The 22137-nt window shown below is 43.0% G+C and overlaps 1 protein-coding gene and 1 non-coding gene across 4 annotated transcripts in view; both read left to right on the top strand.

Annotated features, from left to right (window-relative positions):
- Znf608 (zinc finger protein 608) overlaps positions 1-22137 on the top strand; it is a 111345-nt gene that overhangs the window by 5337 nt on the left and 83871 nt on the right. The window lies entirely within an intron of this gene.
- LOC113457122 lies at positions 12374-12475 on the top strand. The gene has a single exon (XR_003377756.1). It is a non-coding gene; the product is annotated as a U6 spliceosomal RNA (small nuclear RNA).

The following is a 22137-nucleotide window of genomic DNA, read 5'->3' as shown; positions in this document are numbered from 1 at the left end:
GGTATTTAGCTGGCCTGGGCAGTCGGAAGCTCAGTTAAGTAAGAATTGGAAAGCACACTTGGCTCGTGTTCCTGAAATGTGACGCTCTAACCGAAGGGGGCATGGTGGCAACAGCGAAGGGGAATGCTGGAAATGCGTGCTACACTTAACAGTGCTTGACTTAGGCCACTTGGACCCTTGCACCCCTCTTGGTCATTGTCTTAAAGTCTGTGGTTAGACACTGTACTGGAAAAACTGCCCCCAGTGTTACCTTGCTTAGGCATGGAGGCCAGGGTCTTGTTGGTCTGGGATGCAGTTGCTTTGGGATAATGTTTGGCAACTGATGGGCTTGTGTCTATCAGGAACATTGGCTGGGAGGTGAGCGATGTGTTTCTATGAAATTAGTGTTTAGATTCATTCCACAAGTTGTAGCATGCAGATGTAGTATTTTTTGTTGTAGCAATGTGATATCTAAATATGCTTATTATACGACGTAATTTCCCCCTTTCTGTCTTGATCAGAATTGTAAGTGATGCTGAGAAATCTCCTGGGAATTATTTCTGCATGAAATGATTCACAGTTCTCTGGTCCTTTTTATTTTCGACTTCATGCTCAAGTTTTAAATTAGAACATAGGACTAAAACTCTGATTTAGGTCTGATGGAGGTAAAGAAAGGTGTGGACAACAATCTCAAACATGCAAAAGGCCACTGCTTACATTTTAAATCCAAATCCTCTTAGATAGCCTTTTACATTGGTGAATTTAAATGAACTTAAAAAAATATACTCAGGTTTTGCTTCTTAGTTTAAATGTGTGGTTTCACATAATTTCTACCAAAAGACGTTTTGAAATCTTCTTATTTCTTAGTACAGTGGGGCATTTACTTTTGTTGCCAATAGTCTTCAAATTGCAGCTCTAATCTGCTTTAACTATCTGGATGAATTGCCCTAATCCAGTGCTCACAATGCTGTGGTTAAGGAGTCAGAGCTGTTTGATTGGATCCCCTGGCTGCTGGGAATGTGGGAGGTTCTGCCCTTTTGCATTCCCCTTAGCCTTTTAATCTTCCAGCCAAATGTTCACATTCAACAATTTTGTTTAGCTGGCGATCGGAACATTTCAGGCTCTCCAAGGCTGCTGTCATGGCAACTGAGATTAGTGCGTGGTGTCGGTTCTCCAGTTTTTGTGTTCTTTTCGCTTCCCAGTCACAGAAGGAAGTGGGTGAGAAGTGGAAAGGCTAAATTATTCACACACATGCAACGCATCTTCAGGCAGAGCAGTATAAATGGAATGGTATGAATTCTATAAACGAGGAGCAAACAACTCATGGTGGGCGCCGAGGTGGGGGAGGGAGGAGAGAGAACACTGGCCCGCAGAGGGGAAGCTGTGCACCAGCCTCAGCCACTAGACTTGGCCGGGACATTCCCTTAGGATGGTTTCCAGGGTGCTGGAACCCACAGTATTGGCCATTCTTGTCAAGCTGAGGTGTTGTTGGTTTGAGATCTCAAACGTTATTCCTTAAGCCCTATTCTCCCCAACCCCCAAAAGACTTAGTAACACATCCATCCTTGGCTCCCAGAAATGACATCAGTACCACGCAGGGAAGCTAACCTAATTCCATTAACTACTGGTTATTTCAAATTAGCCTTTGCTTTAGAAAACACTTTTAAAGATGCCAATTTAGGAAGCAAAAACTTAGTAGGCCCCCTTGACTTGAAAAAAAATATTTCATATCTGAAGTTTTTTTTTGTTTTTTTTTTTAAATTCTATATGTTAGTTCAACATTGCTTGAAGAATAAGTGCTCCCGAGTAAACATGATTAACCTGCAGCACTTACATGTGGCTCTTATGTGTATAGGGGGAACACATTAAAAATCTATGGTCAATGTGTGTGTTGTTAGTATGTTTTTTTCCTGGTTAGAAGGTTAGACAAGATTTGTGAGTCTTGCTGTCACTGGGTAACTTTCCCAGCACGCTGACATGTCTGTTTTTGGTCTGTTTATTCTGTCTTTTCACTACACAGAGTCATGTAAAACATGATAAATTGGACCTTATGAAACCTAATTAAATCAATGAGCGTTCTGGCTCCTTTATGTGGAAACCACAAGTATGTTGTAAAAGTCGCCACTCCCTTAATACGTGAAAAAAAAAATCAAAACACGCCATAATTCCAAGATGTTTGAGCTATATTTCTACAACCCATTTTGTGGTTAAGCCATCAGTGACATGTCTGAGTAGGAGATTTGATGGGTTGGCTTTTGGTTGTTAAAACCTGCCTCTCCACCTGCCTCTGCCTTCCTTGCAAAGCATAATGGTCCTTCAATGAAGCTGTTTCCCAATCTCCCTTCATCGTTTAGACTTATCAGAGAAGGAGCCATTGGGCTGGATTAAGCAGTAACGTTGAGTACAGTTAAATTCAGTGGGGTTATTCAGTCACTAGGATATTAGGAAACACACAGGGAAAAAAAGTCCTAAAAACAGCTGATACTTAAACAGAAATAAATGAAAGGCAGAGGTCATATTTATAGTTGTGTCTTAGGGGTCTGTGCAGTGCATGTTGCAAGGAGAGTTATTTCTGTAATATCATAAACTCTTTTCATTTCTGTGAGCCTTGTCTTTCTAGAGACGGTGTCTATAAATGGACCTGTCTGTAAGAGGACATCATTCATTTTGTTTTATTCTCCTGTAGAAGCCTTTTTACACTTCACTAGGGAATCCTGACACATTCTCTAAGTGAGTGTGAGTAGTTTAAGAACATATTTTGATTAATGACTTTTGTGGATATGCCCCCCCAACACCCTCCATAATATAGTGTGTCCTGAGAATTAGGGAGTGCATTTGATCTAAGGCGGAATGAAAGGGCAGGAAGGTCACTTGCTTTAATGAAACCACTGAGTCCATTGTAGTTGGACGGTGCACAGTTTGCAAAGTTACATGTGGATTTAGCTAAAGGTGGCTTCCTGTCAGCATTGCCTCTCCTTTTCCAATAGACATCCTGGGGGTGGGGGGGCTAGAGGGTGGGGGTGGCTGGGGGAAGCTGTTCAGCTGCGTCTGTGAGAACACATGGATCTTGGAGTATTTGTGTGACCAGCTCCATCAATGCATTCTGAGTTTAGCATTTGAAATCTGTTAGGTTTCCTGAAGGAAGAAAACAGTAAAAGTATGCACAATTGTTCCAGACTGAGCTTAAGGGGGTACCCCACAGCTACTTTAATGTCTTGTCAAATAGCCTGCAATGCAAAGGGGGGGAAGGCAGGTGGAGGGGCTGGATGTTCAAATGTCCTAGGGTTAAGAATATGCTCTTCAAATGAAATTGTTTGGGTGCAAGATGGTTTTAATTAGAGTACTATAAAGACTTAGTTTTTCCTAAGCAGCGTTTTATAGTTAGTAAGCGAAATGAAGGCTGAAAGTGCTAAGCAGGAATCTCCCTAGCCACAGAGGTGTTCAATAACCAGATTCAAACGACATGGAAAGTACCATCTGGTCTTCGTTTCCAGCATGAAACACAGGGATTCAATGAATGGCTGAGATTTGCCCCAATTCTGATGATGTCTGTGCTTTTTTTTTTTTTTTTTAATTTTAGAAAGTTCACCTGGTGGTACTTCATAGAAAATTGGAATTGCAGTAATATGAGCTCCACTGTGAAAACACATGTCCCCACATTTCTTTTAACCAGTTCCACTTTTGTTTGGAGGGTTTCCAGAAGTTCAGCCATTGACCACTGCCTATGGGTGATTCGGTTTCTACAGGCCCTCGCAATGAGGGGGTCAGTTCTTCAGAGATCTAAAAGATTCCGTCAATTTTCCTCCTGGAGGCTACTGAGGGGAAAGGCTCCCCAGGGCTAACCCCGATCATCACTCTTCATTAATCTAATTTTGTGTGATAGTGCTGGGGACCCTTGGTATTTACTATACATAGGCCATACTCTAAAATCCTTGATAAGCAACAGCATCCCTTAAGGATAACTTGCCAGCCCTTGACTCTTAGTCGCCAGGATTCTTGGTTCTGGGCTTAGTGGGAACCCTGGGTAAAACATTATCTGGCCTTTGTTTGAGGTCTTTTATTGAAGCTAATGACTGAGTTTGTGCCTTCCTGAGATAAATGACATTATCTCTGAGTGGGCTGACAGGAAACAGACATGTTAATGGTGAAGCTGCAGGGGAGTATCTGCTTGGGTTCTGACAAAGGATTGGAGGAGGGACCCCTGGTTGTGGTCATTAGCACATAATGCATTCTTGCTCGGTCTTAAGAGGCCCTTGATAATTGGAAAGCTATTTTAGCCATAAGCACTTAAATCATAAATTTACTACTGTTAGTTGCTTTGCATTTTCCAAGAGTAGCAAAGTAAAGTGTTTTTGTTAAGAACTGTCTGTTCTGCTCTTGAAAGGTGGCAGCAGCTGGGCTCTTGGTAATGAGTGACATTTGGGAGAACTGCAGGTTGAACCATTTGTTTTTAAAAATCAGGTGGGCACCTTCTTTGTCTTTCAGCATTGCTCTGCTTTCCTTCTGCATTCACAGGTGGAAAAAACGCAAAGGCAGCTCCAGAGATTTCGGGAAGTCAGTTTTGTATTTGAAGATGTCTCGGGGGGGGGGGGGATAAAAATCTCTTTTTTTTATAAGCTGGGAAAGAGATTTTGCTCAGTGATTTGAGTGTGATGAAACCTGCCTTTTGAAGTGTATGTTTAAAAAAGTCATGGGTATAATTGAGTTTCAATGCAATTTAAACTCTGTTGCTTGAACGAAGATAATTGCCACGTTGAACACACTCTAGAGGTGCAGAAGAGGTGGAGGGATCATACTCTTGTATTCTTTAATATTAAGCATTGGGAAGTTTGTCATAGTAATTACTGTAGCACAACATGGTTTTGATCGCCAGCGCTCTACTTGCCAGCGACGTGAACATCAAGGGTTTTGCTTGAATACCAAACAGTTTATTTCTAAGTTACCTGGATAGCATTCTCCTGTCATGTAGAAGCCAGAACTAAGGAAACATTGGATTGCCCTTGGCAGCAACATCACAGTGAGGGTATCACTTCTTTATTAAGATTGTTACCAGCAAATAACACATGTCTGATGCCTGGGCCATTGAATATGAAGGACCAGGAAACAGGTGAAACCTTCGCTTCAGTAATGATTTTAGGTGGTCACCAAGTAAGTGATGTAAAGATCGTATTAGAGCCCTGCAAGGGATCTGTCATAGACATCTGTGAGTCGAAATGATGTAATGGCATATATAGATGTTGGTTTAGGTGGTATGAACTTTATTCTCAAACCAAAAACAAACAACAACAACAACAAAAAAAAAAAAAAAAAACCAAAAGTTTTGAGAAGGCTCAAAGGGTAAAGCCACAAAGACTAATGACCTGAGTTTATTCCTTGGGATTGCTCCTCTGATCCTCTTTATGTGCCCTGTGGCAGGGACACACCCCATACATACCTGAGGGCAGATGCACCCATAAGCAAGCAAGCAAACAAATAAATAAAATGTAATTTTAAAAAAGTACTACTAATTTTACCACATCACTCTTCTCCAGAGAAAGGAGGCCCCTCCCTCTGTTCCAGTTCTGTCTCTTCCACTGAAATTTCTCTTAGGGCCTACTTGCTTCCTGTTACAAGTGCTTCCTAATTCAAGCCAATGGTTTTAGCAACTGGCACAAAGCCATTGCAGCGGAATGAAAAGTTGTCGAACCACCCTTAGCTGGTTGACCAGCAGCTGGGCTATTTGTAAGGTCATTTTGAGAGCTGCAGGGGAATTCAAGATCATGAGACTGACACTGGCTTCTGACAACTGACTGCTACATGCCTGCTAAATTTTGCTTAGAAACAACTTTGGGAATGCAGTCGAAGAGTATGGGTTTTGCTTCAAGAACTGAAGTGACCACAGAGCAAATACATGTGCTTGGTAGGCCAGGGGGCCTTAAAACTATAAGGATCTCATCTGATATTTACCCCCAGGGAAGTTACATGAAAACTTAAAGTCTACCATGTAGCTGTAACAAGGACCGTTAGGGTGTTCTGTTAAGACCCACGGGTTTAAAGTGGCCAACAGACATCACTGTGAACTTTTTTGAACTTTTTCAAAGCCACTCCCTCTTCTTTCCCATCACCCCTACACAGCCCTGATTTTTATTCACTGGGACTCTCATTTTCCTAGCTTTCTTCCTCCTGAGACTCTTCATTGTCAGCGAGCACCTTAAGAAAAATGTACAGTGCGGGGCGCGCGGGGGGGGGGGCATTTAGGCATATCCAAATAATGCCCTTATGACTGTAGGCGTCATGGTTTTAAGAGTAAATAAAAATATATTGGTTGTGTTTTGTGCTGTTCATAATGATCTTAGAAAGTCCGTGTTTAGGGTTGAGAATGGGTTCATTATGTTAACCAGAGAGCAGATGGCATGGTGCCACAGACGGATAATTTTACTTAAAGGGACTTTGAAGGTTTTGATGTGTTTTCTTTTCCTCTTATTTCCCCGATGGCTTCTTTTTTATTGAAGGGTAACTTAAGGAGACCTGGTAGCAATTTTACTGCCTTCCCCTGACAGTTTGAAATAATAGCTTGGTCTTTGGTTGTGTTGATCTTGTACCAGTGAGCTTGGTTCTGGTTTTGTCGTGTGTGTGTGTGTGTGTGTGTGTGTGTGTGTGTGTGTGTGTGTGTGAAGTGTTTGCACTCTGTTTTAAGAAATGGACTCTTATCTTATATGCTTCACTTAGCATCGATGACCAAGTTCCAGTTGGTCACACTTTCATAAAGTCCTGGAAGTTACTGTTCTCCCTTTTGATGAAAGAAAACCCCTGGTTCGCTGGGAAAGCTTGCCTGTCCCTCTGGCTGACTGCCTTCCTTACACCTCTGTGTCTTTCACATTAGGCACTGGAGGTTCAAAGGTCAGGTCCAAGTCTCTCCTTGTGAGCTTGAGGCCTATGTCGGAGGGCTGCGCTCTGGTGAGGTACCAGTCTCACCGCACTCTTGAATTCCTCTAGCAGAAAATCACCGTTTATATTCCCGTGTAGATTTGACAGTTTGGTTCATTCTTCACTTAAAATAAGAGGGGGATCTGGAGAACATTCCCTCCCCTCCCCTCCTCTTACCCCTCCTTTCCTTTTCCAAACTGTTCTCAGCCAGACCAACTTACTTTTGAATTTCCTGTCATCTCCTTCACTGACTTTATGGATAGCTCATATTAAAAACAATAATGTTTGGCTTGGAAGGACCAAAGCCTTGGGTTTTCATTCTTCATGGAGGACTGTTTATTTGCATGTGGCTCACCACAGTACATGGATAATGCTATCAAATCTGGGTTTTATTATGGGCTCATGATTAGCAGAGTGGCACTTGGTTCTGTGTTCCCAGGTTCCAATTCTTTTGTGATGGAAATGAAATTAGGACCAAATCTAGGAAGCGCGGGAGAAAAAATAGGCAGCAACAACAAAAAGAACCTGACCTTTGACCTAGTTCGAAAACAAGTGATGATTTAAAAAAAAAAAAAAGTCCAAGTGAGTGAAACAGAGTCAATGTGAAGCTGCATGGAAGTTGGGCAGAACGCTGATGGACGGTGGACACCCGGTCAACTAGGCAGACTGCCTTGTCTGACATCTTGGAAACTGATGGAGAAGCGCTGAGCGTTCCCAGATCACTGCTGGGAGGTGCCATCTCAGTTAAGTCCCTCCAGTGTGCGGCTGCAGCCCAAAGGGAGCAACGTGATGTCAGAAGCGAGCAATTGGTCTCCCTTCACCCCCTGCATCCAGCTCCATTCGGGCAATTGTCTCCATTTACATTCCTTGCCCAAATCCTTCCCCAGCCTTTCTCGTGCTGGCGCAGCAGATGCCAGACACTGAAGTCGAAAGCCAGCAGCTGTTTCCATTACTTCATGGCTCTAGGAGCCCTCACAAGCCGCTTCCCCTTTCCCTCCCCTCCCCCACCTGGCAAAGAAAGGCCCTCTCCCTTGGACTTGGGCGTCTACCCGTGTGTCACTGTGCAGATCCCATTATTTATTTGTTTGTTTGTTTGTTTGTTTGTTTGTTTGTATGAGGGGACCTGATACCGACTGGCCTGGTTCCCTTGGGGCGTGGCCTGGGCTCCCGGGGCCGCGCTGCGCGCTCCAGGACTGCGGGGACAGCCCTCCTTGCAGCCAGGGACCCGTTTATGGCCCTGAGCACAGTAAATCTGTCAGCTCTTCAGGACGCCATCACCTCTTTCTTCATTTGCTCCAGCTTCTCGTCTGACAACGTTCCCCTGAGGCGGAATTCTAATCTGCTTCCAATTAGTTGTAAAATGTGACTGAAATTTCCATATTATGACTGCTGTTTTACTTACACGCACACATCTAGAAACAAATTAATGCCCTTCAATATTTATTTATTTATTTATTGAGCCCTTGGATTTACTCGAAGAGGAAGAGTTCCCGACTATTAGGAACGACTTCCAGGGATCATAGCTCCCCCTTCTCCGCTCTCCTATGCGGAACAGGAGAAGCCCTTTGGCTAGGGTTCCTCCCCCTGCAGCCATCTTTCAAGATTTCCCAGAATGTATTGCATATGTGTAAGTTTTGCAAAAAAACATTTTGTAGGTTTTCTAAAATAAACAAAACAGGATATCTGGCTAAGGAGGGGCCCCTGTCGAGTGTTTTAATAGAACACAAATACAAATTTACTTCTAAATATAGCACAGCTATATTTGACCCAGATACAGTTACATGTTACATTTTAAAATTCTTTCATTTTATGGCCAAAAGCTGTAACCCCAGGTAAAGGAATTGGGTCATCACTTGGTTTGATAATTGGGATTGCATTAATGATGTCATTGTAGACACTAACAAGTACCCAAAATTGTGTCCAAGTCCTTGGAGCACAACCTCTTGGGGCTGTTGGTGCCCTTGTGTTGCCATCCATGGAGTCTCGTGACTTAAGCCCCCACCCACCCCCCATGCAGCAGTGCACAAACTATGAGAAGGGGCCGGGCTCTGGGTTTCAGGTTGGTTCTACGGTGGGAGAGATGTTTATGCAACAGTGTTCATTACTCTGTTGCCTCCACTTCAATGAATTTTCATAAAGTTGTTGATTACTTGATTTGTGTGACTTTTGGAAGTGTTAAGTCTTGGCCAAGAAAGAAACGTTGAGAATGTTATTTCGTTCCATCCCTCGGGAACTGCTTTCTCAAATACTGCTCTAGAGTTTTCGCACACAAGACAGTGGACCTGTGGCTTAGCATTGGTGGAGAGGTGGTACTCTTCACGTTAAAGGATGTAAGCAGCGGGATTTACTGGGACATTTTATATGAGAGTTGGGTCCTCAAGCGTCTTGGCAGATTGACACCAACAGCAGTGATGGGCTTTAAAGAGGTGTGAAGGGTTTTATTGATGATAACAGTGGTTATGTTGATCACGGTGCTCAATTTCTAAGTAACACTTTCACATGTAAATGGATGCGTCTATTGTCTTTTCAAGGTCATTGTCATATAATCATACAGCCCTATATTGAATGATTTTTTTTCACCATCCTTTTCATGTGCTATTTTCAATCTCTGTAATCAAGCAGGAGGAGTGTTTATTTCTCTGCATTTAAAGTGATCTTATTTTACATTAGTTATTATATATCGCATATAAATTACTTAGATGATTTTGCAAAAACTTTATGTTTATTATCTATAAAGTATAAATAACTCAAACGATTTCTACTAAAGCCCTTTGTTTAGACTATGTACAAGCTCCATAAAAGAAATAGACAAGTGTTTTGTATTGCTTCCCCTTTTAATGTCTGGTAGCAAAAAGAAAAACAGCAGACTGAAATCCCTAAAATTTGAAAACCTGGGCCTCTTAGATTGTGGCGCTCCCCTAGCTTTAAAAGCATTGCATCTCCATACTGAAGCCTCACAATAGGTATGCCTATGGTACTGGGATTCACTAATTATCCCTTAATGAGGTCAGTCTACCCCAGTCTTCCTCCCTGTCTCGGGAGGAGAAGCACACAGGACAGTTGGATCTCAAGTGGATCCTGCTGTATTTGCAATGTAGCATAACTTCTTTGGCGGCCCCCAGGGTGCTTAATTGGGGCTTGGCATTTGTGTTGGGGGTGGGGGTGCTGCTGCACACAGCCACTCTTTGTGCGTTTGGAAGCCCCTGTGCATCTTGGAAGCATTACGTGCCTTTGTTGATGGTGCATAGCTTTCTAAACTCTGAATGAGCTTATTCCCTTTTAACTGTTGGGAGAGCAAAATAATGGACGAACCTAGAAGTCTCTGGGTTGGGCAGCAGCCAAGCTGTTAAACAACAACAACAACAACAACAACAAAAAGGACGAATGAATGGTTTTATTGTAGAGCAAACCATTTGTTTACACACTAAGACTTACTCCTCACTAAGCCCTGTGGACCGGTAGGTGACAAAATGTGGCTGTAACCTAGAGATTGAATGCCAGGGTTGTGTTTTGTGATCACACTCAAGGGTTTCTTCCAGGTGCCTTCTTTGTGTGTAAAGGAAGCAAAAGGAAGAATCATTCAATTCTTTGGTAGGAAGACTGTTTGGCCAAGAGCATGTCTTAAACTGTCAAGAAATGAGGTAGGATGTGGGAAGGCAGGTGGTTATCACTGCCTTGCCTGGTCAAGACATTAAAACCCTAAGGTTCTTGTAACTGAGAGAGAAGGACTTGAGGACTCTTGTTAGGTTTTGTTTTCTATTTTGTTAAGGTGGTGGTGGTGAGGGTCAAAGTGGGAAGTGTACTAGCTGAGGAGCAGAAAAAGGGTTTGGGCAAGAGGATGGATAGTTGGGGGCCCTTGGTTCCCCAGGTCCTATTCAACATATTCTCCAGAGTTGTTGGGACATTTGCTAGAAATGTCCCCTATTTCACTGGGTAGTAGCATGGCTCTGAATGGAAAGGAACTCTCCGGGAAGGCAATGAAGAGCCTTAGCCATGAAGGATCCACAGAACTGTTGTCCAGAAGTCTGAAGCTAGAGTGATTCTCTTTAGAAAATGACAGATGAACTTTCCAGAATACCAGAAACAATGGCCTTTGTTCTCATAGCAATCGCAGTTCAGCCTTTAATCTCCTGGATAAAAGGATTTAGGGATGTCTCCAATAAACTACTGGTTTCTGGGTTGTCAGTCTGAACTCTTCCTCATTCCCTGCTTACATTTTTCCATCAGCCTCATGAGCGAAACCCTTTATTTCAAACTGCTTCTCTCTACGAGTGATCCTTTCTGATAACTCCAGATTCAAATATTTTTTTTATGGCCTCTGATCTGTCGAACCACAATCAAGGCCACCACACTGGGACGTTAAAACCATTCGTTCACCACTTGATGAGTTCTTTAACATTTTATGTGTAGGGTTGTTTGGGCTGCAATTGTGTCTGTGCACCACATGCAGGCCCAGAGGGACCAGAAGAGGACGTCGGATGCCTTGGAACGAGCGTTAGAGATGGCTGTGAGAGGGCTGCCTTGGTATTGGGTGTGGAAACCAGGTCCTCCAGCTCGATGCTCTTTTTTCTTGTTTTCTTTTCTTTTTTGGAGACAGGGTTTCTCTGCGTAGCCCAGGCTGTTTTGGAACTCACTCTGTAGACCAGGCTGGCCTTGAGCTCACAGAGATCAGCCTGTCTCTGCTTCCCAAGTGCTGGGTTTAAAGGCATGTGCCACCATGCCCAGCCCGCTCAGTTCTTAACCACTGAGACACCTCCATGGCTCCACTGGATGCATTCTCGATCAACTGAGCTTGCAAGATCCCAGTCTGTTTAATGTCTTGGTTGTTTTCTCCCTCAAGTTTTAGCACTACTATTTTCATACTTTTTATGCCTTTGAAATGGTACCATTTCCCATCCAAATGGCAGACCCGTAGCTTGGTTTGGGAGCTCTCTTCTAGGGACGGGTATGTAACAGTGATGGAGGAAGTGAGGAACAAAGAGGGTCGAACAGATCAGGTCTGGATGGCTTCATTCTCAAACTACTTCTGACGTCTAAATGTGCTCTTATTTATAGCTGATGTTTTTCTGGAAATAGATTCTATACTAACGAGGGAAGAGACCCGGTTTCACTGCTGTGAGAATTCTACTTAATTTCTTAAAACTGCAAACATTTAAATCTCCCCTTCTATCAAAGCTATCACTGTCACCAAGCAGACCAAATGAAAATGTGTTTTTTCAATGGAAAGAATTGCTGGACTTGGTGCCTCACAATTTTAATCCCAGCACTTGAGTGACAGAGGCAGGTGGATCTCTGTGAGTTCTAGGCCAGCCTGGACTACATGGGAGAACCTGTCCAAATATAAATATATATATTACCAAAAATGATGACCCTCTTCAAATATTCACCTAAATTTGATTTTTTGGTGATCATTCTTTCTTTAAATGTTAATGTTTGTTCAGTCTGTGTTTACTTAGCAAACCAAAATGGAAATGGGAAATTGAAAACCATGCTCTGTAGCACACACACCAAAGTTGGAATATTGCAGAGACGATTAGCATGACTCCTGCAAAAGGGTGACAGGCAAATCCGTGGAGGCTTCTCTGTTCGCCTTTGTGAAATCACAGAGGCAGCGGAAGAATGAATGTCCCTACAGCTTTAGCCTTCCCTGGAAAGAAAGCTTTTTGCCGGTTGTCGCTGCCTTTGTGATGGAAATACTTGCCAGGCTCTTAAGAAGTCACTTCCTGGTAGGGTGATGGTGGCGCAGGCCCTCCTTTAATCCCAGTACTTCCATCTGATCTCCTTGAGTTCAAGGCCAGCCTGGTCTACAGAGTGAGTTCCAGGACAGTCTCCAGAGCTACACCCTGTCTCAAAAATCTACACACACACACACACACACACACACACACACACACACACACACACACACACACACAATCACCTAAACATGTGTTTTACTCAGGTGTTCAGATTGCAGCCACAGAATGGGGAAGGCATGTGCTGAGTTTTCTACCCCTCTATGTTAATATATGAGTTCCTCTCAGATCTTTCTGGTCCTGTTTATCTTGTTTTATATGCTATTTGGCTGGATCCTTTTTGTTACCAGTATAAAATGTGTGTGGGGGAGGGAGCTAGCCTAAGATGCTCTGAAAATGATTTTTATAAATCTGCTTACACCAAGTCTAATACTTTCTATCTTAGCTTATATTAAAGGCTTAAGGTGCACTTTGAAAGACTACCATGTGAATCCACCAGGCTGCTGCAAGATTGCATTTATTATTTCCTGGTACCCACCAATCTTTTCCATGGCCCCGAGCTAGCATAGCTGCAGTGACTTCCAGGGGCTAATCCTGCTGGGTCCTAGAGTGATGGGAACTCTTACTAGCTGCCGTCTTGTACCAGTGATCAGCTGACAACACGAGATCACTTGCCTTGTTAGAGTTCAGCTGTCTGGATATTAACTCTAAAACACCTAAAGTTTCTGACAATTGTTGTAAACACCGTGGAAACCAGAAGACTTTTTATACTGGAACTGTTTATTTCGTCCACCTCTTTACTAGAGTGTAACACTGAACATACTGACTCCTTGAAATAGATATTTTTAAAGGGTTTATTCTATTTATTAAAATATATGTATATGTATAGGTGTGTGTGTGTCTGTGTGTCTGTGCGTTTGCCTGTGGAGGCCAGAGGTGTTGGATCTTCTCCCCTGGAGTTGGAGTTACAGCAGTTGTGAACAGCCCCGCGTGGGTGCTGGGAGCTTGAACTTAACTCCTCTGGCTATAGGTTTTTGAATGCTGCTTCCCCAGCCCCTCAAGTTGCTTTTTACTCTGGTGAGTGCCTCGCCACCGTGCATCAGTAGAAGGCAAGAGTTAACCGGTCCTAAAGAGCTAGGTAATGATTTCCCTTTCATCTTCATGCATTCTAAAAGGTTTCTGGAGTCTCCCTCATTTGGGGTTTGTTGCTTGTTTTGGGATGTAAAGGCTGAAGCTAACTGGATAAATAATTCTGTGCAGTGGGGTATAGTTGCCTCCATGTTATTTGAGCCTGAATGTGCGTGCATAATTGGAGAGATTATTGGAGAGAGAGTGTTTTGCTGTGGTAGATGTGGTTTAAATCCTAGCGCTCAGCATAGCATTTAGTTTCTCAGCTTACCCACAAAATCTGTGACTCATTTAGTGAATGTGAAGATTTTTGTCCAGATGGTTAGGTTTAATTGTAAAAACTGGAAAGATTTCAAAGTACCCTTTGGGGGAGTGTGGGAAACGAGTAAACAACAAAGAAGAACTAAGAGTAACCATAGATCACTAAATATGGCATATATGTGTACTTTGTATTTATAAACACACACTCCTATAGACTTAAACACACACATACATGTGCATACAGGCGGGGGAAGATTAAAGAACCGACCGATTCCAGCAGCACAAAGGGTTAGAATGTGGAAGGGGAGTGATTGCATTAGATTGTGCTTCATACCTATGTGCTTAGCCTTTCCTGAGCTCCCAGCAGGCTTCCTCACAAGGTTGGCAAGTTCCCACTCCCTCATCACTGGTGATTCCTGGTTAAGGTCATTGTGCGCTCGCCTTAGACTTACCCTCAAAGCCTAGACCAGCATGCTTCACTGCGGCTGGGTAGCCCAGAGACCCAGAGACGGAGGAAGTTTGCTTTCAGCACCCATTTCTTCACACTTTTTGCATATGATAGCTATGCCAGAATGAGTCAAACTATTTAAGACCCGCCCTTTCCCATCACGTCTGACGCCGATGGGCCCGGAAAGCACAGGCATGGGCTATCTCATGCTTCGTAGTCAGGATACTGATGACCTAATTCTTGACCTCATAAATTACCCTTCATTTCCCCAGTAAATTTTCTTTGAAGTTGGTCGGCTAATAGATTCTACACTGAACTCTTTTTTGTATTACCTAGATTTATAGGGAGAGAAAGAAATGATATATCAATGACTTCAGGAAATAGCCGGACAGAAGGGGAGGCCGTGTGGCTATCGAGAATGTTTGTTGTGTTTGAGCAAAGTGGACATGGGCTCTGGAAAATGGTCTGTCAGGAAGCAACACAGACATATTTCTTGCACAGGAAGAGAAATGCACCAGACATTGCAGAGGAGTGAGCTAGGGCGCTAAATCAATCTGTTATACTTACCTACGCCAGTTGCTTTTGTGATAACAGGATCTGTGAGACAGCCCAAGGCTTGAGACTGAGGTTGTTTTGCATGAAAGGAAAATTAACAAAAAGGGCCAGTATTGGTATGGTGATTTTTCAGGTTCTAAGAGAGAGTGCTTCCTTTGTGGGAGGAAGTTGAACTCTGTGGTGTTGGAGAGCAGGGTTAGCTGAAGGTTCTCCACTCTGATGTGACAGTGATCTTTGCCTTGCTCCCCTTGGCTAAACTCCTGCAAAAATACCTTTCTGTATCTTCTGATAAACTCCTATCTGTTGATAGTCTGGTTTTTCTTCCACTGTTTATCAAGAGCTTTGACGTCCAGTAGCAATCTGTTGGAAGGCTCTCAATGGTGATTTTGGGATAGTGCTCACAGGTCCACAGTGAACGGACTGATAAAGACCAGAGAGAATGAGGCTCGCTGTAGGGAGTGTCTGGTAGGGAGCCGGGTGGGAGGGTGTGGTCGCTGTCTTCTGAAGCTCTTGGAGGGGTCGTCTTTTCTTCCTTTGTCCTGATGATTTTAGAATCAGCTCGCTCAATTCTTTTCCTACCCCCTTTTTTTTTTTTTTTTCTTCTTTCCTTCCCTTGTCCTTTTCCCCAACCTAGGACCTCATTCACACTAGGAAGTGCCCTGTCACTGAGCCCCATCCCCTGTCCTTTCTCTCGAGATTTCTTTTAATATGGCATTATGATTGTAAGTGGTAAGATTGAAGCAGAATGTGACATTTCCCCCTCCTGAATTTTCAAACCTTCTATAACTTAATGTAGAGAGTATGATTCAAATGGAGATCCTGAGCATGGATGCAGTCAGTCATTCAAGTGCACTGTGAGACTACTTGAGAGTAATATTCATGCTGTATGTTTCTGTATTTTGTCTTTGTTATGAACTTTATATATATATATATTATATATATATATTACCCAGTTATGTGTGGTTTCTAGAAATTATTGAGATTTCTCATGAACCTTACAATTAATTCCAGAAATGGAAATAAGAATTGTGTACATTACTGATGAGGTAAGAATTGCCTTATACAGTTCAGGCTACACAAACCCAAGGACAGGGTGGGTTGTAAGAAGACGGGGTTTGTCCAAGCAGCGGTACCTTTTATTTCATCCCAAGCCTTGACTTGGACAATGGAAATTAGGGTTGACAGAGCACACGGTTGCATTCTTTTCTGTCAGAAATCTTGCATTATCTTAAGACACAGTGTTGTGGAATATCAGTTGAAGATGTGTTACGTTTGTTTATCCTGTGAAACATTTGTTTAATTATGTTGCATTTGTTTAACTCTGTGAAGCTGTGTTGCTTTGCCTGTCTAAAACACCTGATTGGTCTAATAAAGAGCAGAATGGCCAGTAGCTAGGCAGGAAAAAGGATAGGTAGGGCTGGCAGGCAGAGAGAATAAATGGAGGAGAAATCTGGGAGGAAATAAATAATCAAGGAATGGGAGAGAGGAGGAGGACACCAGGAGCCAGCCACCCAGCTACACAGCAAGCCATGGAATAAGAAGTAAAGACATATATAGAATAGAGAAAGATAAAAACCCAGAGACAAAAGAAGAAAGGAATAATTTAAGAAAAGCTAGAAATAAGCCAAGCTAAGCCCGGGCACTCATAAGAAAGAATAAACCTCCCTGTGATTATTTGGAACCTGGGTGGTGGGCCCCTCAAAGGGCCAAAAGAGTAGAAAATCAACATACAACCACACAGTGGAAAAGAGGGTCACTAGAAAAAAGGTAGATTTGCCCTGCTTGCGAAATACTTTGGGGATGTTTGAGACTTTCAGTGACAAGAAGTTGCTCTGGAAGAGGCTGAATCTCTGAGGCCGAGGTGGCTGTGGTTTGAAGCTGTTTTATAAAGAGCCCTGTCAAATGCACGCTTGGGATGGAAGAGGAAAAGCAGTTGGAGCAGAAAGAGCTGCACCAGCAGACCCAGCAAGTGATGCTGAGCTCGAGGGGGCTTGAACTTGGAATCTGAATTGATTGGATTGGATACAAGCACTATTTTTTTGGATGTGCTTCCTAGCCTTTTTCCTTGGCTGACTGGACATGCTGTTAAATCCCCTCAGATAACACACAAGGCATGTGTTTTGCACAGACCATGTCCAGATTGGACTGGGGCCTGGGCCTAGCCCGGTCATGCAGGGCCTTGTAGGCCATGGTTAAGGAGTTCAAATCCTGGTTGGAGTAAAATATGCTTCCAGATTTTAAGCACGGGAATAACGTGATTTAGTTTTGCTTTGTAAAAAACTTCCTTTGATGGTTCTTCGGTATGGGGAGCTGATTGCCAGAAGTCCAGTGAAATTGGTTACAGGACTGCTTATGAAGCCCCCAGGAGACGCAAGAGAGATGTCTTTGTCAGTTATAGAGTTTGGTTGAAAGTCGTCACATTGTCCAAAGATGGGCTAGAAATTGATCTGGAGTTGTGTAATAGTAAGAGTTAAGGGTAACGCTGAATGGGGTGGGGTGGGGTCGGTAGAATCAAGAGTTATGAGCCCCCTTTTTAAGTTTATTTTGGGTCTTATGTATTCCTGACTGGCTACAATAAACAGCTGAGGATGACCTTGAACTTCCGATCACCCTGCCCTCACCCTCGAGTGTTGTCTTGACAGGCACGCACAAGTGCACTCAGCTATGATACTCTTTTACAAAATATATTTTAAATATATATTTATATTATATTATTTATATATTTTTTATATAAATATATATTACTTATTTTTATTTTATGTGCATTGGTGTTTTGCCTGCATATATTTGCATGTGACGGTATCAGATCTTGGAATTACAGACAGTTGTGAGCTACCGTGTAGGTGCTGGGAATTGAACCTAGCTCCTCTGGAAGAGCAAGCAGCCAGTTGCTCTTAACTGCTGAGCTATCTGCCCAGCCCTATGATACATTTTGGACACAGTCTGAGGCAAATGATGTATGTGAGGTTCATTCATTCAGTTAGATGTTTAGGTTGAACTTGAAGAAACTGACTTGGAAGTTGGTGGCTGTGAGAAGTCACCCAGAGCATGAGTGGCCTTAGGAAAGACAGAGACCAGAGCTGAGCCATGGAGTATTAAGAGGAGCCCGGGGCACACGTACTGTGGAAGAGGAAACCCCAGGCAATCGGGTGTTTCTGAAAAGCAAGTTTAGAAATTCCATCCAGGTGGCTCTGCTCGTCTGTGCCAAATGGTGCCAGGGACTCAGGTTAAGATGGGGATCAGAGTCAACGGTTGCTAAGCTCCACGATTGCTGTCCCAACTGAAACACAGGGCAGGGAGACACAAAACGTCACTGAAAGACTTAATGTAGTTCATAAATGGTGGGGAAAATCAGAACATATCCATACTTCTTAAATGGCTTGACATAAGGACAGAAGTATTCGGTTTGTTATTTACCAGGGAGGGGCTGTAACTGTGGCCAGAGCTCAGCTGGTTGAGTACTTTCCCAGCTTTCACAGAGCCCCATGATTGATCCAGAGTCTTCCTTAGTTGTAAAGCAAGTTCAAGGACAGCCTAGGACATGTGAGACCCTGTCTTGAAAATAAACATCTATCATTTTCAAAGTGTATGAACTTTTAATGACCTGTTTGTGTGCTGCTGTGGAAGCGGGGTGGGGGGATAGAATTATACTAAAGTGAAGGCTTAATAAATGCTCTTTTGTAGGCCTGAGGGTCAGGGTAGGGAGACTGGGCACCTGGAGGCTACCTTAAACATTTGTAGTTGAACAAGCTGTCTATGGAAAGATGGAGTAAAGGCCGGGCAGTGGTGGCACACGCCTTTAATCCCAGCACTCGGGAGGCAGAGGCAGGCGGATCTCTGTGAGTTCGAGGCCAGCCTGGTCTACAAGAACTAGTGCCAGGACAGGCTCCAAAGCTACAGAGAAACCCTGTCTCGAAAAACAAAAAAAAAAAAAAAAAAGAAAGATGGAGTATAGTCAGTCACACACAGAGGGTCAACAGTATTTGTGGCTTAAAAACAAAACAGCACCTTTGGATTAAAACAATAGCAACGTCTAGCAAATATTTTGTTTGTTTGTTTTTGTTTTTTGAGACAGTTTTTTCTTTGTATCTTTGGTGCCTTTCCTGAACCTAACTCTGTAGATCAGGCTGGCATTGAACTCTCAGATCCGCCCACCTCTGCTTCCCAAGTGCTGTTGTTAAAGGCTTGTGTCACCACTGGCCAGCAGTATCTGGCAAAGTTTGCTGGAGACTGCACAGGTTTGAACATGCTAAGCATGCTGGGAAGCTACACCCCTGGCCAGGAAGATTTTATTTCACCATCTGTGTGGGTTGTTACAGTGTTAGGAACTTAGAAATTTCTTTAATAGAGCTGTTGTAGACAACACTTGTATCCATTTTTTCCCCATTCCTCCTGTGGTTTAGGGATCTTTGACTATTTTGTGTTCAGGTTATATGTGCGTCTACATGCCTCAATTTATTTTTCCATTCACGCCTTTATCCTTTTCTTCATTGAACAAGTGGATTTTGAATGCCTGTGCCTGGGTCTCTAAGGCACAGTAGTGAGCAAGACAAGTCTCTCCCCTGTGAAGCAAATATTCTAATTTCTTTTGGAGAAACCCTTTTTGTTTCATGGTGGTATGTCTTGTAAAGGAAAATGCAGCAGGGGAAGATGGAAGCGTGAACTGCTAGGTGGGAGAATTTATATGTGTTTGTGCTTGAGTAGGGCTTGAGAACAGTCAAGAGGCATTTGATCCGGGGATGGAATGAAGATCCCAGAGTACAGTCCCAGAGGTGGGAAGTGTTTGTGTGCCTGAGGAGATACAGTTTCCAGAGTGGCTTGAGCTGATTGATGAAGTGCAGAGAACAAGGAGCTGCAGCGGGGGAGGGGAGGCAAGCTGTGGTCTCAGTGGTCTTAGCTAATCTTCTGACCATTTTGATTTTTCATTTCTAAGTGGTGAAGGGAGATAGAGGTATTATCTTGTGTGAATTATGCCCACTGATTCCACACGGAACACTGCCAATCCTGCGGGATACGAGGAATGGGCAAGCTAGAACCTTCCTTAGAAGATGGCTTCTTTCCTGAGGGAGTATGTTCTAGGTTCTAGGTGTTTGTTCACATGTGAACACACATCTTTATAAATATGTACACTCTCGCACTCAACAGCACAGGCACACACACATACTTTATAAACACATACGTGCATTCGTACACATAACCACCCAAGCACACACCTTATAACACACGCACTCTTACAGACAACCACACATGCACACATTTGCACATGCACACTTTATAAACACATAGCTGCACACGCATAACCACCCAAGCACACACACTTAATAGACACACGCACTCTCACACACAAACACACATGCACACACTCGCGCATACATACTTTATATGCTGTCACTTTATCAATAAAATTGGTTATTATTATATTTACAAACAACAGCTTTAAAAATGATGGGGTGATGCTATAAAGACCTATCTCTTGGGTCTCGTCTTTTACACTCTCTACGTTCACACTCCTGTGGAGTCTAACATGTTGGGTGATGTCCCGTAGTTCGTAATTCCCAGCACTCAGAAGGCTGAGGCAGGAGGATCACAACTCAGAGGCCAGCCTGGGCAACGCAGTGGGCCTCGTCACAAACAAACATTGAAGCAGAAGAGCACATCTCCTACTTGAGACTGGCCTGAGTAAATCAGTGGCATTTGGTAAATTGCCGTTCTGTTTTGCTGCGCTTGATGCAGACCCTTGTCTGTGGTCCAGGCTGTCCTCAAACAGGAGATTCTCCTTCCTCAGACTTAAACTAATTCTTAAATGACTTTAAAAAGTTTTAAAAATCAGTACAAGAGTCTGGAGAAGCGGAAGTTGCAATTATCTATCTCATAATGGAAATGGGACATTCTTTCCTCAAACCCTCATCCTTCCCAGCCGGCTCCCTAGAGCCAGTCCTCATTAAGCCCCGTGCCTTTCTTGAAATGGTCTGTCAATCATACAGGTCTGTACTTCTCATCTCCTGCACAAATGAGAGCATTGAAGAAACTGATCTGCACATTGGCCTTTCGCTTGGCTGGGTTCTAAGATCACTCTTTACCTTGGGTTCCGCAGTTTAGCATGCAAACTATTGGCAGTATTTTTCCATTATTAAAAAAAAAAATGTCCTGGTGAGCAACTAACTTTTCATTTATACATCTCAAAATTTAATTTTCCTTCCACACAATTGTATGTTGTGCATCATCCAACACTAGAATATACAATGTGTGTTTCACTACTGCAATTTACCACCATGGCTTATGATTTTCTGGCTTTAATGTTAATGTGATAGCAATTTACCTGAATTTCAATTTGTAGTTTTTATTAGTATAAGTCATTGTATTTCAGTATTTTCTTAAGCGTTGAAAACTTGTAATCTTTGCCTGGTTTTATTGTAAGCCAGATGCTACTTGATGTTAAAATATTTCTGATATTTCAAATGTATGTTAACTAAACATATTAATATTTTGCCCATTTCTTGCTCATACCCATCCTTCCACACTCGTGCACCCTTGAGGTCTAGCAAGCCTTTATGGTGAGTGGTTTGCAAATTTTTTTTTATAATTTAATTTTTATTTTATGGTATTTTGCCTGCATATATATCTGTGCAAGGGTGTCAGAACCCCTGGAACTGGAGTTACAGACAGTTGTAAGCTGCCATGCGGGTGTTGGGAATTCAACCCCGGTCCTCTGGAAGAGCAGCCAGTGATCTCAACTGCTGAACCATCTCTTCAGCCCCCTGCAAATTTTTTTTTTTTTCCCATCTCTTCGGACTGGTTTGTGTTTATTCAAGTCCCCCACATTCTCCCAACTACTACCCCGGTGCAAAAAGTCTTAAACTGTGTATTCAAGTCCATAATTATTTTCCTTTCATGGCTCCTGGGCACTGCATCAGCTTAGGGAGACCTTGCTTATTCCAAGACTATCGAGTCGATTTCTACTGCTTTTTTTAGTGCTCTAACTCTCTTTGAAGTCCTTTTGTTTGTTTTGTTTTATTGAGCTGTGGTCTCATAATGTAGTCCTGACTGTACCGGAACTGTAGACAGGGCTGACCTCGAACCTACAGGGATCTGCCTGGCTCTCCCTCCTGGCTTCTGAGATTACAG

The sequence above is a fragment of the Microtus ochrogaster genome, chromosome 18, assembly GCF_000317375.1.
Source record: "Microtus ochrogaster isolate Prairie Vole_2 chromosome 18, MicOch1.0, whole genome shotgun sequence".
NCBI classification, from domain to species: domain Eukaryota; kingdom Metazoa; phylum Chordata; class Mammalia; order Rodentia; family Cricetidae; genus Microtus; species Microtus ochrogaster.
Note: the sequence above shows the minus strand (reverse complement) of the source record. Positions and strands in the feature narration are given on the sequence as shown.